Source organism: Loxodonta africana, chromosome 22 (assembly GCF_030014295.1).
Source record: "Loxodonta africana isolate mLoxAfr1 chromosome 22, mLoxAfr1.hap2, whole genome shotgun sequence".
NCBI lineage: Eukaryota > Metazoa > Chordata > Mammalia > Proboscidea > Elephantidae > Loxodonta > Loxodonta africana.
The window spans coordinates 2,738,402-2,750,051 of NC_087363.1; the positions used below are offsets into that span (position 1 = coordinate 2,738,402).

At 37.5% G+C, this 11,650-nt stretch overlaps 1 pseudogene; it reads left to right on the plus strand.

The window, feature by feature from the left end:
• The first annotated feature begins 567 nt into the window (after positions 1-567).
• Positions 568-1,614, plus strand: LOC100674776 (olfactory receptor 4C15-like; annotated as a pseudogene).
• The last annotated feature ends 10,036 nt before the right edge of the window (positions 1,615-11,650 follow it).

Genomic DNA, 11,650 nt, shown 5'->3' on the forward strand with positions numbered 1-11,650 from the left:
GGCCCACTTGAGCTCTGATTTTAAATATTTAGGGAGTAGGCATGATTTCTAAGTGCCTCTTAAACTGCATGCTATCTCTTCTTCTATTTGTAGATCGGAGCAGTTTCCTGATGAGAGATGGATTTCCCATGCAAGTCATCCTGGTTCCCATGCCATGTCAATGGCAGACATATCTAACACATTACAGCCCTCCTTTCCTCAGAGCTTGGATGTGCTTCAGAATCCTCAACAATTCACTCCAGGTAGCCACTACCAACTAATCAGTGGCACCTAAGATAAACGCTATTGGTCATCTCTAGCACATATGAATGTTTCCTTCTCCAATATTGAAACTCTGTTTTAAAGTATTTAACCTCAATTCTGCCTGATGTCTCACAACCGCCTTTGATAAATTTCTCATTTTGTGTTTTCAACCACAAAACAGGCACTTAAAATAACTTTGCTTATGGATGCACCAGCCTGTTGAGGGCTATGCTAACACCTTAAACTCGTCTGAGACAAATACCTCTTTCTCGTAATTTTAGATTCTATATGGCCACTGTAGAATTCACCTTTTCCCCTGAAATCATGCAGAACAAAAGCTTTGTAACTGAATTCATTCTCTTGGGGCTTTCACAGAATCTAAATGTTCAAAAAACATTATTTGTTGTATTTTTGTTTGTCTACTTTGCAACTCTTGGGGGCAATTTGCTAATTGTGGTGACCACCTGCAGCAGCCCAGCACTCCTGGGCTCCCCTATGTACTTTTTTCTGGCTCTCCTGTCCTTCCTGGATGCTTGCATCTCCTCTGTCATAGCCCCAAAGATGATTGTGGACTCCCTTTATGAGAGGAAAACCATCTCCTTCAAGGGCTGCATGACACAGCTCTTTGCTGGGCACTTCTTTGCTGGAGTAGAGGTGATTGTCCTCACAGCCATGGCCTATGACTGCTATGTGGCCATTTGCAAGCCATTGCATTACCCCTCTATCATGAACTGGAGGCTCTGTGGCCTTCTGATGGGGGTAGCCTGGGCAGGGGGCTTCTTGCATTCTGTGATACAAATTCTCTTTACTTTCCAGCTGCCCTTCTGTGGCCCCAATGTCGTCGATCACTTCATGTGTGATTTGTACCCATTATTGGAGCTTGCCTGTACTGACACTCACATCCTTGGCCTTTTGGTGGTTGTCAATAATGGGTTTTTCTGCATCATAAACTTCTCCTTGTTACTTATCTCTTATTGTGTCATTTTGCTCCCTCTAATTCTTTTTTTTAAGGACTCATAGCTCTGAAGGACGACAGAAAGCTCTCTCCACCTGTGGTTGTCACATTGCTGTTGTGGTTTTGTTCTTTGTCCTATGCATATTTGTGTATGCACGACCTCCATCTGCTTTCTCCTTTGACAAGATGGTGGCCCTGTTTTACATTATCCTAACTCCACTGCTCAATCCTATGATTTATACTCTCAGGAATAAGGAAGTGAAAAATGCCATGAGGAAATTGTGGACTAAATTGGTGGTAGATTCTGATGATAAATAACAATTAAACTTAAATAAATAAACAAATAAAACTTCCAGAGGAAAGAAGTCAAAAAGGGCTTAGACAAGAACTTTATAGTGGATGGACCATGTAATACTGAAGGTTATATATAATATAATATATAAAAAAAAAAAAACACTGAAGTGGAGGCCAGGAGATATTATTTCCACCTCAGATCACTTTCATCTTGGAGTATTGAATTTTATGCTTATTTAGAATATAATTCAGTGAAAAGAAATCAGGAAAAGTGGGGAGTCAGATTATCTATTAAGCTGCTTGCCATTCACATCATGGTTTGAATAACCTTCATGTAGAGGACCCAAAAAATATCTTAAAGAAGAGAAGTTTTCTGAAACTCTTTTAACTGAAAAAAAAAAAAAAAACTTATTTTGGGGGCACTGAACTTTTTGAACCCAGTTAAGTGGTAACGTAAATGGTAATTCTGTGAATGGGAAATTATGGTTGAAATTCAAGCAGCCACGATGGACCATGAGAATGTGTGTTAAGGTTGATGGATATGCAAGACTGAGGAGCCTGTAATCCTGATGTTGTTTAGCTGTATGAACTAGCCCCATACTACTTGCCTCTACCTTCCTTTGTATGAGAGGGAAATAAATTTCTATCTTGTTTAAGTCACTGTAAAAAATAAAGCAGGCTCAGAATCTACATTTTGTATTATATGTATGAGCTGTTCTGACTTTTCATGCTGTAATATTACCTGCTAATTAGATCTCACGAATTTCTTATTTGTTCTGTGGGATCCCCAAATTAATTCATAGTAAATACCCTTTAGTATTAAACATATTATTTAACAGCTTAATGCTGACATTTTTTTTTTTTTTTGACACTCTGATTTCTGAAACAGATCTTGGTCTTACTGTTTTGTTATAGAGACTTGCATTACTAATATTAGCCTTTAAGTTTTATGCTTACCTTTATATTAGGATTTGAAAAATTCACTACTATTCACGATACTAAGGTTTAGCAAAGTAAGAGTAGAAGAATACTTTCTTTTGAGGAAAGGTATCTGCCTAAAAAACTACCACAAACATCACACTTAATGGGAAACATTACATGAAGTTACTTCCTATTTTATTGAGATAATTTAAACTATCAAAAGAGAGCTTCCAGGCTCCTACAGATGTGTCTCTCAGTCTGCCAGCCTCCATTCACTTATATGCTGCCTTCTTAACTGCTATTTTAAATGAAGTATCTTTGACCCTTTTCAAAGGCAATCAAACGCTCTTTACTTTTGCATGGGACATTCTCTCCTCACCGCTTACACGAGGACACTGGTCTAAGAATCTCTTCTGTCTCTTATTTCATCTCTGTTTCCTTCTCTACTGGATCATTTACATCAGCAAAGAAGCAATCCATTACCTCTTTCTTTGTTAAAAAATATCTTCCCTTGATTCCACTTCCCTCATCATCTAATATCCCATGACCAAGTTTCCCAAATAAGTACCTCAGACCAGACTTCTTTCTTGAGCTTGAGACCTGAAAATCCAACTGGTTCATGGTATTTCCATCTAAATGACAAATAGATTTCTTAAACTGAACTAATCCAAAGCTGTATTCCTGGTTCTGCTCACATTCCAAACTGACTCTTTTACATCATCTTCCATCTTGACTGATGGCACATTTTTTCTATTTCTTTTTCTCATTACCCACGTCTGCTCTATGAGGAAATCCTCTTGGCTTTAACATTAACATATATACAAATTCAAGAGCTTCTTATTTTTAGAGCTGTCACCAAATTCTGAACCACAGTCATTTTTCACCTGGATTATTGCAATTGCCTCTTACCTGTCTCCCTGCATTTACTTTTGCATCCCTTGCTCCAAAAGCCTATCCTGAGCAAGTCAGCGATGATTACCCTTTAAATCCATAAGTCAGATCATATCATGACTCTACTTCAGTGGCCTTCCATGTCACTCAAGGTAAAAGCCAAAAGCTTACAATTGTTAAAGACCAGGTAGCAGTAATCTTGGTACCCTCACACCTCTCTGAACTCCTCTCTCATGGCTGACCCCTCACTGACTCCTCCAGTCCATGTCCCACTTTCTCCTCCTCTTACTGACCTAGTATGCTCTTGCCATAGAGCCTGTACGAACATTGGCTAGTCCCTCTGTTTGGAACACATGTCCTTCCCTTGGTCTCTCTAAATGGCTTACAATCTCTCTTTAAATTCATAGATCTGAAAAACTGATACTTTATAGCCCTGCATTTAGACCTAAGCAGGCAGAACCCTATGCTTGCTTCTACACTTCAGAGTGCCTTCTGAAAAATTTTCTAAGTTCTCCAGTGCCTAGGATTGGTAAGTTTGTAGTACCTTATGTGTAGGGCACCCCAACTTGGAACTGACTGCATGGGCCCCTCCCTATTTCTCCTTTTCAAGTTGTTCTCTATATTCTATCCTATCCAACCAGAAGCCTTTAGGAATTCTTATTTGGTTGGAATAAAGTTATCCCTGGTCCTGTGACTGGGACTCTAGTTTCTATTGGGTGGTATAGTAAACAAATGGCCTCCGCAGGTTGTATCTTTATTATTATTTTTTTTTCCACAGAATTGCACTACATTGGGTTACTAGAGTGGTGCAGACATGTTACATTTGGGTGACACAGCACAAGTTCAAGGCTCTGGGTTGAAAATAGTCCCTTGCTGATCCTTGGCCTTGGGCTGTGTGTGAGCCCTTATTAGCTCTCACCTGTCCATGCTCTGAGGGTATTGAGGGTGGAGGAAGACATCCTTTACCCTAAATGTCCCTCTTGCCGCTATCTAGCAAGATCACCCAGTTCTCCACAGGCTCCATATCATGTGTCAGGCTTCTCTGGCGATTTCTCTCTTTGGATCACGAGGACTGTGGTCCATGTCGGCCAATTCTTTTGGTCAGGGCAAATGTATACAATTTTAATAAAAAGAAAGTAACCCTTGTGCTTTAATCCCATAGTTGATTGACATGAAATTGCTTCTGAGCCTTGACTTTTCTGATGAATCATTTCAATTTTGCACCATTTGTGTGTTATGAATAGCCATATAAATAAAAAAAACCCAGTGCCTTTGAGTAGATTCCAACTCATAACGACCCTATAAATAGTAGAATAAAATGTTTAAAGAGTGTATGGAACAACAACCTGTTTGGTCTGTCCTTTTCTGTGTTGGTCTCATGGGCCGACTCTTGGTTTTCCCTCAAACTTCAATCACAATGCTACATACCATCAGGATAAACAGATTTGTCATTCATTATTTTCAAATAAAATGACAAGAGGAAAAAATTAAAAAAAAATTGTTATTGAGTTGATTCTGACTCATGGAGACCCCATGTGTGTCAGAGGAGAAATGTAGTCCATAGGTTTCCAAGGGCAGATTTTTTGGAAATAGAGGCCAGGCCTTTCTTCTAAACTGCTTCGGGGTGGACTTGAACTTCCAACCTTTTGTAAGCAGGTGAGTGCACTAACAATTTGCACCACCCAGGGATAGAAATTAGGCTTTTAGTTTCAAAGTCATGAAATATAAGGTTCAGGTATTGAGAGAAAAAAATAACATTTGGATTAATATGTATTTTTTTACTTATTTATGCATGAAATACGTTATTCTTTAATAAGCACTCATTGCTACCCCTGCCCAAGAACAGCATTTACTGTATTCATGGTCTGATGCTGAGCCTTATCCCAGAACTCAGCTCTTGGGTTTAGTAAGAACATAGGTGTTTCCATCCCAGCATACATGGTGTTATATTCCTGAACATAAAAGGAAATGAAAGCATCTTCAAATAGAAACTCTGGAGCAGTTAAAAAAAAAAAAAACCCCAATTTCTCAGGGACATAAAAGTTTTGCAAACGCTTAAGCAAATCAAGCCACATTAAACTGTGTCTTGGAGAATCATACTAATGGGAACTTTTGCAACACTGGGGCCAACTGAGAGGAAGTACTACAGGCTCATGTCCTTGGGGAAACCGCTTTAAATTTCAGTTGGAACTAAAGGAGGAAAGTTTGCTTATTTATTTTTGTTCTCTGAGGCCATATTGAAGGCAGCACTTGAGAAGCAGTGGAGAACATTCTCCATCTTGAGTGCCTGTGAGGCTCTTTTTCTCTCTCTTAGATGTAGATATAAGAGTTGGAAACAACCTTCACATTTTATCCAGCCACTGAATGGACTTTTGTCGATAAAGAATAAAAGATTGCCAACACCAGAGTTTTCCAGGAACTGACACACGGTAAGATTTATAATTCACATTTTGCATTTTATAAAAGGCCTTCAAAAGTGTGGCGAAGTGCTTAAAAGTGTGAGGGTAGTGGTCAGACTACCAAGTTTAATTCGTGGAACTACCAATAATTAGTACATTTGGGCTAGTTACATCGTCTTTCTGGTTCTCAGACACCTAATCTTTAAAAGGGATAATGATATTGGCAAAGTTTTCGGAAATATATGAAGTAATGTATTATAGATGCTCCATAAATATCAGCTATTATAATACAAAACTTTCTCTGGGTTGGGAGTACCAGTACTTTTTACTTAAAGTCTAACGAAATTAGATCTATCTTCAGCTTGTCATCTTCAAGTTAAATCCAAATACCTTAGAGGGGACACAGTGCAGGTTTTGACCTAGCTCTCTATACGGCATTTTATATATTCTTTCTTAATATACTCTCAATTATCGTTTACCCCCTGATGCTCTCCCCATCCTGGTGTTTTAGATTGAAAACTGAGATCTTCTGAGACTATAAAGAATACTGATGGAGGAGCATGGTACCTCAATTGCTATTTTATCACTTACAGAATTCCTATATATAATATTAAAAAAAAAAAAAACAGTGCTCTCGAGTCGATTCCAACTCATAGCGACCCTATAAGACAGAGTAGAACTGCCCCATAGAGTTTCTAAGGAGCGCCTGGCGGATTTGAACTGCCGACCCTTTGGTTAGCAGCCGTAGCACTTAACCACTACGCCACCAGGGTTTCCATATATAATATATCCCTTAGTTTTTCCACATATATCACAGGGTAGGGAATTAAGAGTAAAAGTGATTCATTAAATCAAAGAGCAGAGTCTTCTGACTTGAAATTTTCACTAAGTGTGTTTCATATCATAGATAACATGAGATTTCTCTCAGAATTGTTCAAGGATGCTTAAATGACTGAAGCTCTGAACTGCTATAGTGCTAATTGGGGTGACCTTTGTCTGTCTCCTTAAATGAGCTAAGCTCCTAAGAGAGAACAAAGAAACCTCAGGCATCCATCAGGAAGGACACAGGTAGAAACAGTGAGGTTATTATTTTTTTTTAATTCTAGAAATAGCAAGAGTATAAGATGAGATATTTAGAGAAAACAGCAGAACAACACTGCAGAAGGGAAAAGCATCTGCAGTGTGAGGAGAAAAGATTTCCCAGGTCGTCAAGGAAGGAATATGCTTAAGTAGACAGACAAGACATAAATATTGCTGAAATAAATGATAACAACAACCCTGGATCAGAAACACAGTGCACTAATGAACTTAACAAAGAGAGTAACTAAGAATGGATTTTAAACCTATTCTTTTAATTTGTAATAACCATATTTATTTAGAAATGCATATTCATACGCAGATATGACTGATATACAAATATATGTACATAAAAGTGATTCTAAAATATACATTTATGTCTTTATTGTTTGAAATAACAAAAAGACTGCTTATGTTGACAACCTTATTTCTAATTCTGCATTTATTTTTTAATGTTATACATACTTCAAAGTTGAAACAGTAGCTTCTATTGTTTTCAAATTATTGGCATTAGAATTAATTTTATTATTAAAACTAACAGGAAAAAAATAGTGGGCAATGGGGTTATTGGGGGTTGGGGAGGTAAACTTCCAAGGTCACTCTCCAAGAGGTGCCCTAGAATGCACAGTTCACAGCTGGCCTCGAGGGTTCCCTAAGCAATGTCTGGTGCAGTGTATGGCTATCAAGAAAGGAAAGACCATGGGATCTTCTAGGAGAAATATGGACAAAACAAGCTGTGTCCTAAGGTGGAGACATGAATTTAAAATTGATACCACAGTGAGTATAGGGGCAGGGTAAGGCTGGAACTCATGGTATAGCTATTAATGGAGTCTTTACAATAACTTTATTTTTAAAGTAACAATCTAACCCATGTTATGTTATCATGAGAATTCTACAAACAAATCATACTGGATAAATGAAAAAATTGCCCCAGTTCCAACCTACGTTTATGAACTATTTAATTGATGGAAAATACAGTGTTGTGGGTTTAACCTTGGTTAAAAATAAAAATTTAAAATATTCATAAGATTACCTAAAGATACATATTAAAAAGAAAATAAGCAATCTCTGCCATTTCCATGTTCCCATCTAGATTTTAAAATTATAATATCTATACAAATGGACAGGAGTATTTCAATTTTTCTTCTATTTTGGTCATTTAACATATTGTAAAGATGCTTCACCTTCTATGTCTTTATATCATTAATCAGCATTTTATTGACAGCATCATCCCTTATTAATTTGAAGTAGTCTGAATTACATAAAAATCTTTCTATTGTTAAAGAATTGTTTATTGTTTAGAGTTGAGGTAGCTAGTATAAATGATAGGAACGTGTTTATCAGACTGGAAATATTTACTCATGTATTTTCCAAAAAGGTTACATGAATGGAAACAGTTTAATTGCAATTTTAGCAATGAGGATAATTAAAAAAAAAAATTAAAAACACACATTTTATTCTTTTATAGCTAACTTTGTGTGTGTAGTCATTGCTTGAAAATAATATTTCACATTTTTAAAACTTTATACTTTGCCAATCATTTTGATATTAACTGTCCTATTGGACTCTTGTAAGTGAGGCAGCTTGAACAACTGTTACTATCCCTACTTTATAGGTGAGAACACTGAGGCTTACCGGTTTGTTCAAGGGCCCCTGGCTATTCTGTGAGGAAGCTGGGATAACTACCCTTTTGATAGCAGAAACAGAACAATCACTTTTTTTTAATGATATTTTGATTTTATGTAATTTTAGATTTACAGAGAAGTTGCACAGATAGTACAGAGAGTTCTTGTATACTCCTCACCTAAACCAAAAAAAACAAACCCTTTGCCAATTCTGACTCATAGTGACCCTATAGGACAGAGCAGAACTGCCCCATAGGGTTTCCAAGGAGCACCTGGTGGGTTCAAACTGCCAACCTTTTGGTTAACAGCCATAGCTCTTAACCACTACCCCACCAGGGTTTCCACTCCTCACCTAGCTCCACCTAATGCTAGTGTTTTATGTAACCCTGAGTACATTTGTAAAAAACTATGAAACAAGCACTGGGATATTATTATAATTAATTAAACTTCAGATCCATGCAGGAAGTATCAAAAGAAGATGGAAGGAATATACAGAGTCACTGAACCAAAAATAATTGGTTGACATTCAACCATTTCAGGAGATAGCATATTATCTGGAACCAATAATATTGAAGGCAGAAGTCCAAAAAGCACTGAAGGCATTGATGAAAAACAAGGCTCCAGGAACTGATGGAATTCCAATTCAGATGTTTCAAAAATGGATGCAGCGCTGGAAGCGCTCCCTTGTCTATGCCAAGAAATTTGGAAGACAGCTACCTGGCCAACTGACTGAGAGAGTTCCATATTTATGCTTATTCCAAAGAAAGGTGATCCTCCAAATGGAGAAATTATCTAACAATATCATTAATATCACACAAAAGTAAAATTTTTCTGAAGATATTCAAAAGCAGTTGCAGCAGTATATCAGCAGGGACCTGCCGAAAATTCAGGCCAGGTTCAGAAGAGGACATGGGACCAAGGATATCATTGCTGATGTTAGATGGATCCTGGCTGACTGCAGAGAATACCAGATAGTTCACCTGTGTTTTATTGACTATGCAAAGCGATTCAACTGCATGGATCATAACATATTATGTGGTCATGAAGAACCTGTACATAGCTCAAGAGGCAGTCTTTTGAGCAGAACAAGAAGATGCTGTAGTTTAAAGTCAGGAAAGTTATGCATCAGAGTCTTGTCATTTCTCCAGACTTGTTCAATCTGTATGCTGAACAAATAATCTGAGAAGCTGGAGTATCTGAAGAAGAATGGGGCAACAGAATTGGAGAAAGACTCATTAACAACCTGAGTTATGCAGATGCCACAGTGTTGTCTGCTGAAAGTGAAGAGGACTAGAAGCACTTACTGATGAAAATCAAAGACGACAGCCTTCAGTATGGATTACACCTAAAAATAAAGGAAACAAAAATTCTCACAAATGGACCAATAAACAAGATCATGATAAACAGGGAAAAAATTAAAGTTGTCAAGGATTTTATTTTACTTGGATCCACAATCAACAACCATGAAAGCTGCAGTCAAGAAATCAAGTGACACATTGCATTGGGCAAATCTGCTGCAAACGACCTCTTTTATAGTGTTAACAGGCAAAAGTGTCACTTTAAGGACTAAAGTGCACCTGACCCAAGCCATAGTGTTTTCAATCACTTTATATGCATGTGAAAACTGGGCAGTGAAGAGGGAAGACTGAAGAAGAATTGACACCTTTAAATTGTGATGTTATCGAAGAGTATAGAATATACCATAGGATGCCAAAAGAACAAACACATCTGTCTTGGAAAAAGTGCAGCCGGAATGGTCCTTAGAAGGAAAATTGCAAGACATTGCCTCACATACATTGGACATGTTATCAGGAGGGATCAGTTCCTGGAGAAGGACATCAAGCTTGGTAGAGAGTCAGTGAAAAAGAGGAGGACCCTCAATGAGGTGGATTGACACGGTGGTTGCAACAATGGGCTCAATTATAACAAGGATGGTGAGGATGGTGCAGGACCGGGCAGTGTACGGTTCTGTTGTACATAGGGTCACTATGAGTTGGAACCTACTCAAGGGCACCTAACAACAACAACCAACTCCAGATTTTATTCATAATTCACTAGTCCTTCACTGCTGACCTTATTCTGTCCTAGGACTCAATCTAGGACAATCATCTTTTAATTGACTTAAAAGTCATAAACCTTGTGATCATAAACCATAAGGACACTGATTCTCCATTGTCAACATTTGAATGCTAATTTTAGAAATCCTTTTCATCTGAAAATAGGGAGGGCTGATTATTTATATCTAATGAACATTTTAGTTCTAAAATTGTATTACTCTTAGAATTCCCCATATAGGAGAAGTGGGAAGATTAAAAATTATTTAATCATTAATACAGATTATCATAGATTGATGTAGAATCAATTTGATTTTCTCTGTACAAAGAAGAAATGAAGTGGACTTACGTGGATTTGAGTGTTACTAAGGGATTCCAAAGGTCATTGAAAAGTGATATGCCTTTAAAAAGTTAGCATACCTACACTGTGACCAAATAATTTATACTTTTAAAGTAATAAAAAGATGTGCCAAAGAGCTTATCAATAAAAGCACTTATGGGCCATGTTCATGGTAAAGGGGGAATTAAGTATAAATAAAAATGTTGACAATTCTTCTCTGTCAGTTGCCTGGGGGCTTGATCTCCTATTGAATATTTTTAAGTGTACGGTGTTATCTGATTCTATCAATAGGCATTCTTATTACATTTTCCAGAAGTGGAAACCAAAGATTTTAAGTAACTTATTTTTTTCTATTCCATGATGCATAACTAAATTGAAGAGCTTGGATTTGAACCCAGGCCTGTAGGAGTATGGAATTGATGGTGTTACTCATTTCATCTCATTTTTTCTCCTGCTTTGGTCCTAGGCTAAACTGACCACTGTTGAATCATATATTGATATCCTTCATTTTTTAATAAATGGTTGTTGACAGATGCAAGATCTTCTTGGGATTGTTTTATACTCTTGTTTTCTGGGTGACAGCATGTCCCTAGATATGGAGTTAACAGTGGTGGCACAATTTAGGATTCCCTAAAAAAAAACAAATCCCTACTCACAGTGACCCTCTAGGACAGAGCAGAACTGGCCACCATAGGGTTTCCAAGGAGCGGCTGGTGGATTCAAACTGCTAACTTTTTGGTTAGCAGCTAAACTCTTAACCAATGTCCTCTTGGGGTTCCCTAGTATTGCCTAGACTCTGAGAAATTAAGGAAATGGCTGTTTTAAAGCAAGTTAACAGAAGACATTAACCT